Here is a 10,514-nt window from a genome sequence, read left to right as displayed (position 1 = left end):
TCCTTCCCATCTCAGATTAGCACAACCCTGAGACTTGGTTGCATCAGCTCCCCATTTCAGATGTCTAAGCACGTATAATTGTAGAAATCTGGATTTCTGAAGTTAAGTTATGTTCATAAATCTGTCTTAGCTCAATCACCCAAGAAATTTGGATGAACTGGTTTTAAAGGAGGCTCAAAACAACCTTTTGGTTGCTTTAGAAGGATTCCTTCAGAAATGAATTTTGGACAGATTAACATCTGACAGATACCAGTATGTGCTTGGGCTCCTTATTCCTATATTTCCTTTTACCTGCTAACTGTCTGTGATGTGCAATTTGGGCTCATTTAATCAGAATGGGACTGGAGCAGCAATATCATATCCAACCACAGAAGAGCCAGACAGTCCTAGAGAGGAAATTATTCCCTCCAAGATGAAATCAGAGAAGTTAAGAGTTGGGGGGAGTCTGAAGGTCAGGAAGAAAACCATTACAATTTAGAGGTAGGCAGGCTGGTGTGATCTTGGCTTTCATGAATTTAAAGCAGGCAAGGTTTGGATTTTGTTCTCTATTTATCCAAGCCTCGAAGTTCAGGCAAAGGAGGCTCATTTTGAAGCGGTTCTTGTTTTGACCCGCTCTGCAGTTATCTGTGAAAAATCTGCATCGTGTCTGCTTCTATCCCTCCCGCTGGATCCCCGGAGAAACTCACCCAGCACAATCCTGTACTCAAGGAATGCAGTTTATACCCCAGGTTTTGCCATATATCTGTGTAAAATGCTACTGATAGCAGCTGAAACTTTGAATTCCCTTCAAGTAAAGAGTGTGCAAGCTGTAGATAGGAGTGTGGTGTGATATTATGACTTACTTTTTAAAAACATGCCTTGCCGGACCAAAAACTGCCAGTAAAGACAGAATGAGATATGCTGAGGCAAATAAGATATGCTTTTTATCAATAAAAGGACACCAGATATATGAATTAAAATATTACATTACCCAAGAGAAAGAACACGGGGTAACTTTAAAAAAAAGGCAGCAATACAGGACATTTTTAACTAATTTAAACTCCATTCCTTTAAAGCAATGCACTTTGCACAATCAGAACTTGCTGCTCAGGCTGTCAGATTTCTGGCTGCGCTCTCAGAGCAGGAGATTGCCCTCTAGATGTTAAAAGTTTGGCTACTTCTCCATTCCATCCCACAGCACCAGGATGGGACACACTGCAAGACTTTAAACTTGAGTAATGCAGCCAGAGACTGAGCACAAAGCCAGGGGAAACATAAAAAGTCAGTAAAAGATGGAATCTGTGTCTTTGCAGAGATGGGAAGGAGTAGAAATCCTTGCAAGGCTGCCACTCTTTTCAAGCCAAATGTAAAAATCACAGCATCACCTCCAAAAAATTAGTTTTTCTAACTATAAACACCTACCTGGAATTCCTTAGGAATTGTTGCACAGAAATTCCTTCACCAAGATGGAAAAGAGAAATGAAACCGCTCAGGGGAGGTTATTTTGTCATTTCTAACACCCTTATCCATCTGGAGATTCCACAAAGTACTCATTTCAGTTTCTCATCTTAGTGAGAACCATTTTTGCCATATGATTCAATTTAATCTACTTCAAATTTTCTAAATAATTGAAACACATAATGTACAGTCAGTCAGTAATAACTGCAAGCAGAAATAATTTTTTTTCAGATGCAATAAATGCTTCAAAAAGACTCACCACGGAAAACGGGCTGATTAAAGTTAGTTTAAAATTCAATTCTTTCACATGAAAAGAATTAGCTAATGCTTTTATACCCAACAAGAAAAACAGAGTATAATTGATCTTGTGTGAAGGCAAATTATCTCCTAATTTTAAAACTAGAAGTGACGTTGGGAGAGTCTTTTCTGCTTCTCTTTGAACTTAGGGGAGAACTGCCCATGGATCTGCAAGGCCTGAGCCTGAGGTTTCATTCTTGTTTCATAACTCTTAGAGCTCCCAGCCAAACTTAGGAATCCTCTCAGATAAGCAGGGGAGAAAGTCTGGATCATCAAAAACTGCACAGTCAAACAATGCAAACAAAAACTTATGAGAAACTGATAAATGTCTTTATTATGACCATTTCATTACTGTATAAAGCAGCTTGATTACAGAATAGATAATATATTTGTAGCCTGTTTTATTTCTTTACCAATACAGAAATGATTGGCTTTCTCTGAAAAAAAACCCACTCTTTGTTAAGGAAAAAAAAAAAAAAAACAGATTAATTCAAATTATAAATAGGGCATACTTTTAATTACCAGAGAAAATGTATGGGCTCTTCATCTCGTCATTCTTCAAATTAAGATTAGCTCTCCAAATGAAACATTTAATGAGATATTAAATCCTACCTGAAAATCCGTGTTAAGCAGGAAATCAGACTACATGATCTTTTCCTTTCCTGTCTCAATCTGCTAAAATGCATATTTACAAAATCGAAGTAATTTTTACATAAGTTAGCATTCTGTTTTTGCTTTATGAGTTCTGTTCAAAAGGTGAACTCACTAAAGAAAATCATGCTTAGAACAGAAATAGACTGATAGTGTATTTGTAATATTTCTGTGAAAGCTGTGTTTGGCTGATTTCTCTGGACTGACTTAGAGATATCTGTCTCACCCGTGCAATTTAATTAAAATCCAAACTGTGCTTTGTATTTCTGCCTTTATTAAAAGCCTGGGCTCAAAGCAGGACTGCACAGTCCCAACTGGAAGTTATCAATACCTGTCAATTTTTGGAACGCTTCCAGTTGCGTGGAGGTTGAAAACGTTTGCAGGTTAATTTTTAGGGAGGGATCCCAAAGGTTTGGTTTTGGGGAGGGATCCCCTTTTTTCAGACACTTAAACAAAAGGGGGAATTCTCCAGCAGCAGAGCAGCAGTTCTGTTCTCACCAGGGCGAAATCAGAACTCTGTGAGGGTCCAGCTCAGATCCTTCTCCTTTTAATTTTCTATTGAAACTCTACCTCAGCTATTGCTGTTAAAGTGGTAGAAATATTAATAACCAAGGTATTTAAAACCTCTTTGTTAAGATTGTTTTGCCCACATTTGCCTCTTTGTTCATCCATGGTAATTCTGAGGGTTTGTTTTACTTGTTTTCAGGACCTGGCTTCTAATTCCGAGCCAGGGTATTACTGGAATAGGTTATTACTGCAGTATGTTAAAATAATTTTTAAAATACCCAAGCCAAACAATAAAAAAGAACCACTTAAAAAAATATTTCTACATTTCCAAGGCTAAAAAAATTCAGATGAAAGGGAAAAAGCAGGAATTGAAAAAAAAAAAATCCTTGATCTGTCAAGGCGGAGGTAACACCTCAAGCCTATACAAATAGACAGATAATTCTCATAAAAATTAACACAAGGCTTCAAGCCTCTGCAGACAGAGAGATTGTTCTCATAAACAAAAGGCTGGAGGCAAAGTTAGTATCTGTAGGTAGTCCAGGTATTTTGACGTGTTCAACCCTAATCTATAAATTGCCTTCAGTATACAAATAATAAAGCAAATGTGGGCTCTCTTTCAAAATTCTTGATGACTAAGAATAATGAGGCAAATTTGGGATCCTCTCAACCTTCCAGTGATGTCCAAGGGATCAGGAGTTTTTCAAGATAAACTGTTGTATCCCGGGGCACCTCGAGTTCCAGGATGACTCTCTAAAGCCTGTTGATCTTATGCCTTTTTTTTTCCACATCTAACTTCTTTTTCAAAGCTTCAGAGGCTGAGATAGAGGAGGTGACAGGCTTGTTGGGGCTTGCTGCCTCTGGAGAGGTACCGAGCACAGCCTATACCGCTCGGCTCTGCATTCCTGGGAGGGGGGGAAGAGCGCCCAGAGATAATCTCAAGCGGAAAAAAAAAAAAAAAAAAAAAAGTGAAAAAGAATTTGTTTTACCTCCGTTGCTGCTAAGAACCCTTTCAGAAAAGCCTTTACTCCTGTCACAGCAGGACACAGGCTGACGTGAGGCGACCCAGCCAAACCACCCAGCGCAGAGCGGAGCTGGCTGCAGCATGGCAAGGCAAAAGAGAAAGCAGCCGGCAGGCGGAAAAAGTGAATTTTCAGTTACGGGAGATTACAGGGAGCAGAGATCAAACTCCAGCTGCGCTGGGGCCGCGCTCTGCCCTCGGGTGCACGCGGCCGATTCCGCTCCGCGGGCCCGCACCGGAGCGGACCGGCCGGGCTGCACGCACGGCCCGGGGGCACAGGGAGGAAGGAGCCGCGGCTCCTCCTCGTCCTCCTCCTCACTGCCCCGCTGCCCTCTCCCGTCCCGCTCTTCTTCGCCATCCCTGTGGCCGCCCCCGCTCCCCATCCCCATCCCCATCCTCATCCCCGTTCCCGTCCCCGTCCCCGTTCCCGTCCCAGCCCCGTTCCCATCCCGTCCCGTCCCCAGCGCCGAGCCCTGCCCGGCCCCGCTCGCTGCCAGCCCCGCTCGCCGTGGGCCGGCGGAGGCGGCGCCGGGGGGAGGCGGGCCCTGCCCGGGAGGCCGGGCCGAGCGGGGGAGTTTATCCCGCTGGAAGGGAACGGCTTCTCCCGCTGAGAACTGACAGCGCCAGGTCAGTGCGGCTGCGGGGACCGGCCCCGAGGTGAGGGGCGGCGGGGGCAGCGCGGGGCTGAGGGAGCCGCGGGCACGGCGGGCACCGCGGGCAGGGCCGCCGGGGAGCCGGGGCCGCCGGGGCCGCCGGGGCTCGGGGCGGGCAGGGCGCGGAGCCCCGGGCCAGCGGGGATGCTCGGCGCGCCGGGCGGGCCGGGCGGGCCGGGCCGGGCCGGGCCGGCGGCTCCGCGGAGCGGGGAGAGCGGAGCGCGGCGGGCCCGGCGGAGCGGGGCCGCGGGGCCGCGGGGCCGCGGGGCCGCGGGCGGGATGCGGTGCCCGGAGCGCCCCGGCCGCGCTCCAGGTGCGGTGCCGGCGCCCCGGCCGGGGCAGCCCGGGCGCTGTGTCCATGGTGCTGCAGCGGGTCCGGCACCGCCGGGCGGCGGAGGATGCTCGGGGCCGGAGGGGCGATGTCCCGCCCCGCAGAGGTGGAGGTGATGGGGAGCACGGATAGATGGAGGGATGGAGGGATGGAGGGATGGAGGGATGGATCCGCTGCGCGCCGTCCATCCCTGCCGCCCGTGGGGGAGGCACCGCCAGGGCAGTGCTGGGCTCACCTGGCTGCTCTCGTAATGAATGAACAGCACTTTTTATTTTCTGTTGTTTTTTTTTTTTCCCTCAATTTCCCAATCTCAGAAAGTCGGGGAGGCTCTCACAGCCTGCAACAACTGCGATGCTATGTTGAAATATATTGTGTCTTGATGGCATGCCTCAGGTTCGCAGGAGCATTTTGTAATCTTCCTGGTGTCATTTCTCCCCAGGGTATTCTGCAGCTAGAGAGTGCAAGTTCCTGTGGTGTTGTAACTTTGTGGCCCCGTGTACACACGACAATACTATGCTGACTTAACAGGGATGCATTCATTAATATCAGTGATGTAAGGCTGGTATTTATTGTGATCAAAAGCTCAGGGAATTGTCAATTTCTGGATGTCCTTTGGAGCTGAGGTTCTTTTAAATCAGATGGATCAGTTTTAATTCTCCTTGAAATAATCAGGGGTTTGGATTTGTATTTGTGACTTGCTGCCCCATCTGTGAACAAGCTTTTGCTGTAGAACACTGTTATAATGTTCCTTTTTTAAATATCTATTTTCTGGTAGCAATTAGTCTATCATTTAATAAGTAATTTACCTTTTAAAAGGTTACTATGATTTGTTACTAGTTAACCAAAAATTCCTAGTGTACACCAAGCAATTGTGACATATGATACTGAGTGCTGTCCTTTGAAAAGAAGTCTCACTTGGTGTGCTCTCGTTAATAGCAGAATTTGGTGCATCAAGTGATGTGTTTGACATCATTATTCACTTTGGCTGTCACAAAAAAAAAATGGCTAAAAAAATTGCTCAGAGATTTAATTATGAGATTACAAGAAATCACTCCTAGCAGTGTGTTAAGGCATGTGGCACAATATAAGCATGGGCTTGTCAAGGAGAGAGAGAGCTGAAAAAAAATAGTTGGCACTGACTTTGAATGATAACCAATCAGAAATATAATATAAAGGTGTTTTTACACACACAGCTTTTGAATTTCAATGGTTTTAGGCATCAGTTTTTTAAAATATCTCACTAACTTGTAGTGGTTCAGAGATTCTGTACTTCTAAACAGCCTTAAGATTGTCTGTGTTTCTTAGAAATGCCAAATTCCTAGACAATACAATGTATTTAGCATCAGCATTCAGTGAAACTTCCATTATAATATGGGATATACAAGTAATATTTTTTCCTGATATAAATTTGTTTTGTGTGATGAATTCTGAAATGAAGGCGGTGATATAGTAGAATTTAGTTGAAGGATATTGAATCTAAGCCTTTTAACCTTCCTTATGGGACTGATAAATGTGCCCCTTATCAGCAGTGCTTTTGAATCTGACTCTTTTGTGGACTTTTTAAAATAACCATAAGTCCATTTCTAAGTCAATAAAATAAATTTAGGCACTGTTTCAATTACTTTTAGTGTAATTTCCTTCTTATAATAATGGCTAACAAAATGAATTTTGAAAACGATTTTATTGTAAAAACAAGAAAAAATTAAAAGTAGAATGAAAACTCTGTCTTGTACAAAGCTGGACCAAATAATGAAAAGTAAACTTAATACTTTTTTTCACCTTGATTGGTGAGGCCCACTTCAGGTTTTTTTTTTAAATGTAATCTGCTCAGAGTGGAATTGAATATCTTTCCTAGCCCTTTTCAGTAGCCTAATAGTGAATCACTAATTGTGTGTGTTTGATATTCAGAATCTGAGTTTCTTTTACAAGCTTTTTCACGAGGATTATTCCCATGTCCTCCTCTGTCACGCAGTAAAAGTTTCCAGTGCAGTTACTCAAGAGGAATCATCCTACAATTACAAATTCTCCATGAGTCTTTTGAAGTAATGGATACAATCCTTTCTATTAGTTATTGCTACTAGTTCCATGTTTTAATCACTAATAGGTTTATTAAATCCAGCATGATGTTAGATGATAAGTGCTAATTATTTCACTCTGTATTTCTCGTTTTTTAACGGCAGGATCTGGTTTTCAGGTACTTTATGCCAAATGTTCTTTGCGTGTCAGGTCGCTTTTTGTGAACTAACAAGAGGAAGAGTTAGAAACAATCCAAAGCAAGAGAACATTGATGTACTCACATCCTACTCCTCACGCCACAAAGGGAACTTGGGGGCTCCCAATAACAGGTCAATTTAACGGACTTCATTTACAGAGTACCTGGGGAGAAAATCTCCTCCTTGCCCCCGGCTTTTTCCCTGTGGAGGCTTTTCCAAGGCGGAATGAAAAATGGAAAAGCCGTAAGATCTGCCTTCAGATTCTCAGGAATATGAAATTGATTCCTACATTAATTGATAAACCTTTTCTATTTCTTTTATCTATACCCCCTTCCACTTTTTATTTTCCACAAAGGGAAGAGCCCAGGGAGTTTTTCCAGTTGTGCTTTGTTTTAAATATAGGGTAGTCCACCTTTTCCAGTGGTGCTGCTTTCAGGTTCCAGGGACAATGTAGAAAATGCTGGTGCTAAGCAAATTATCACCCTGGTACTCAGCCCTGTGGTGAGTGGGCTTGAGATACTCCCAGGTCCTGCAGGTATAAGGAAATAGGAAGGAGAAAATAAATGTGGCAACCATAGGAAATATTAAGTTTCTACTTCAGCATCAGCTCTTCTGCTGCAGCATGCACTTCCCTCTTCCTCCTGCTACAAAGTTGTCAGCTCTTCTCACACTGCAGGGCAAAATATAATAAATCTGTCGGGGAGTTTTGCTCTTTAAATTTAGAGGGAAAAAAAAAAATAAAGCAAGGCCTATTCTGCAGTCTTCCTATCCGGAAACTTTCGCAGAATTGGAGTCAATTTGATGATGTTCACATTTTTCTCCCACTCCACCCACACCTTCCATTATATTATTTGGCCTGTTTGCCCTCTCATAAACCACTCTATAGAATTGAACTAAACAATGACATCACTCCCCAATTAAAATTCGTGATACATGAACTATATAGATATTTTTAATTACCTGTGTTGCACTACTACCGAGCAGCCTAGTCAAGACTGGGGCCATCTTCTTACTCAAATGAAATAATTGCCCCTGTCCTCAATACTGTGTGATCTGGGACATGAGAATGCAAAGAGTTCCCATTTGCAATGGAGAAACAAAGCAGGAGTGAGACTGAGGCAAAAAATGAAATTTAAAATTTCAGTGTGTCCATATATTCTTGCAAGAGTAAATGATGCTGACAATGCTAATAGATTCTAATCAGCATTATGACAGAAAAAGTTAGAGATTTGTGTAATAAAGCTCCAAATTTGCAGCAAAAAAACACCTCAACTTCTAAGCAGTATCCTCTTTTCTTTACTTGGCAGTTTCTCAAGCTTTCCCTGGAAACAGGGGAATATCCCCCTTAGACAGGGGAGGAGAAGGAAGCACCTCCAGAGCCGGGTTGGGAATTTCTGGAATGGGCTAGCAGGAGATGCTCTGTGGACTTGCATAAGCCACCCCCTTTCCTCATGACTAAGCAGATCTCCTCCATGCCATGCAGGCTGCACATTCAGGACAAAGTCTATGGATTCAAGTCTCTGAATCCCAAAGTCTACTCTGCTGGTTGATAATTAGCAATTTACAAAACACAAAGCTGCCGCAGCTCTGGGGATGTATGTCCAGCACTGCGTGGGGTGAACATCCGTGTGGGGTTCTGGACACGCTTATAGGGGACGTGTGTGTGGAGGGAAGGGATTAACCCTGTGTTAGGAATGGCTTCCTACTAATCTCAGCAGTGCTGAAAGGCTCTGTGTAATTTCTGAAAACGCAGGATAATAAATATGAGGTAATATCCCAACAGAAAATACACAGAACACTCCACGCTGGCAAAGAAACTTGGTTTCGTGGAAGATGCATAGAATCTAAAAAAATATATAAAAATCCCAGCTCCCTTGAGGTCAGTAGTGGATGTGCTGTTTCAGTAGGATCAGGTTTGCAGTGATAAAAGTTTAGTCCTCTGTACAGTTTGCTCCCATGCAATTACTGCTGAATTTCTGCGTGGCTGTGGGTTTAGCATGCTCAAAATTGAGGGTCCGGCTCTAAAGGAATTGCTGCTTCTCTCTGAGACTAAATGCCTGAAATTAAATAACCATGAGAATGTATGACAGCTTAAGTCCTACATCTTTTTCTTTAAAACTTGTGAGAAATACCAGTGTAACAGGAGGAGTGTATTCATCTGCCTTTTGTGTGATCAATTTCTTAACATATTTCAACTCCAAAAGAAACACCAACATTTTGGTGCAGACGTTGCAGTTGGTATTAGTTCATTCTAGACTTCAAATTAGGCATGGATTCTACTTTTGGTCTTCTGACAGCTATTATTATGCCCTTGTAAAATAGTCTACTTCGTGCTGCTTTACGGGCTGTTGGAATTTCACGAGCTCCATGAGGATTGATGTCTTTCCTCTTTATCACAGATCAGATTGTGACATATTTTAGATTCCCTTTTGCCAGAATCCTAGAATTTTTTACAGACCTCCAGCTCAATTCCTCTAACTCACCTGTGTGTATAAAATCCTAAATATGTGATTTGCATCAGTCATGCTTTCAGTTGCATGGAATATTCATGGGATAGGGCAGAGCAGTGGAAGTTTTCTTACTGCATCTTGTGTTCCTCTGCCGAGTTTCAGCATTTACTTTGCAGAGAATTTCATATTTGCACAGAGCAGTCCTGCCCAGAATTATGATCTCGTCTTAAACATTTTACACAATACATGATTACACTGCATTGCATAAAATGGGATTTTTTATGTTATAATATTGCATGCGAAGTCCATAGTACTTGTGTGTTTGTTTAGATTTATTGAACAGAGAGGTTGTGTAACTGCTGTTAGTGTTTGTGGCTGTGTAGCAGCAATTTTGAAGTTTGAGAGGCTTTGAACTCAGGTGCCATCTGTGTACAAGCAGACCGAGGAACATTTTCACTCCCTGTGCTAGGGGAATATTTGAATATTGCTGTGAGCTAAGTGCTCAGCCATGGTGCTGTGAGAGAGATGTCAGGCAACCAAAAGACTCAGATTGTTCCACCAAAAAAAGGAACTATGGAAAGAAAAATGTTAATTACAGGCTTTAACACTCACACCACGATCTTCTAGTAGGGGTGGTCAGAAAAACAGGTTTTACTACCTGGACCTGGTGCTTTGTGGTGCTATCTAATATGGGGGCTTGTGGAAAAATGCAGCCACTTCTATTTACTGCCTTTCATAATGTACATATTTCCTCATGATAGGTTTAGGTCCTGACTTTTTATGTCTACAGTAAATAAAACTGAGAGTTTATCCTTTCATCTCGAATGTGTTTTCCTTGGAGTTGCTGTTCCCTACAGTGGTATTTCAGCTACAGTATTTTATGCTGAATCTCAGTTTTTGAGCTTCATGGAAGCATGTTATTATGTGGTACATTGCTAGATTGATTTTTAATCCCAC

At 42.9% G+C, this 10,514-nt stretch overlaps 1 protein-coding gene across 1 annotated transcript in view; it reads left to right on the top strand.

Moving 5' to 3' along the window:
* Positions 1 to 4,414: 4,414 nt before the first annotated feature.
* The window catches only part of PPARG (peroxisome proliferator activated receptor gamma), a 51,702-nt gene continuing 45,602 nt past the window's right edge, over positions 4,415 to 10,514 (top strand). Inside the window, exon 1 of the mRNA XM_068201491.1 lies at positions 4,415 to 4,567. The gene's annotated coding sequence lies outside the window, so the exon portion shown is untranslated. The remainder of the gene's footprint in view (positions 4,568 to 10,514) is intronic.

This window comes from Anomalospiza imberbis, chromosome 11 (genome assembly GCF_031753505.1).
Source record: "Anomalospiza imberbis isolate Cuckoo-Finch-1a 21T00152 chromosome 11, ASM3175350v1, whole genome shotgun sequence".
Classification (NCBI taxonomy): Eukaryota; Metazoa; Chordata; class Aves; order Passeriformes; family Viduidae; genus Anomalospiza; species Anomalospiza imberbis.
This window is presented reverse-complemented; position numbering and strand designations above follow the sequence as displayed.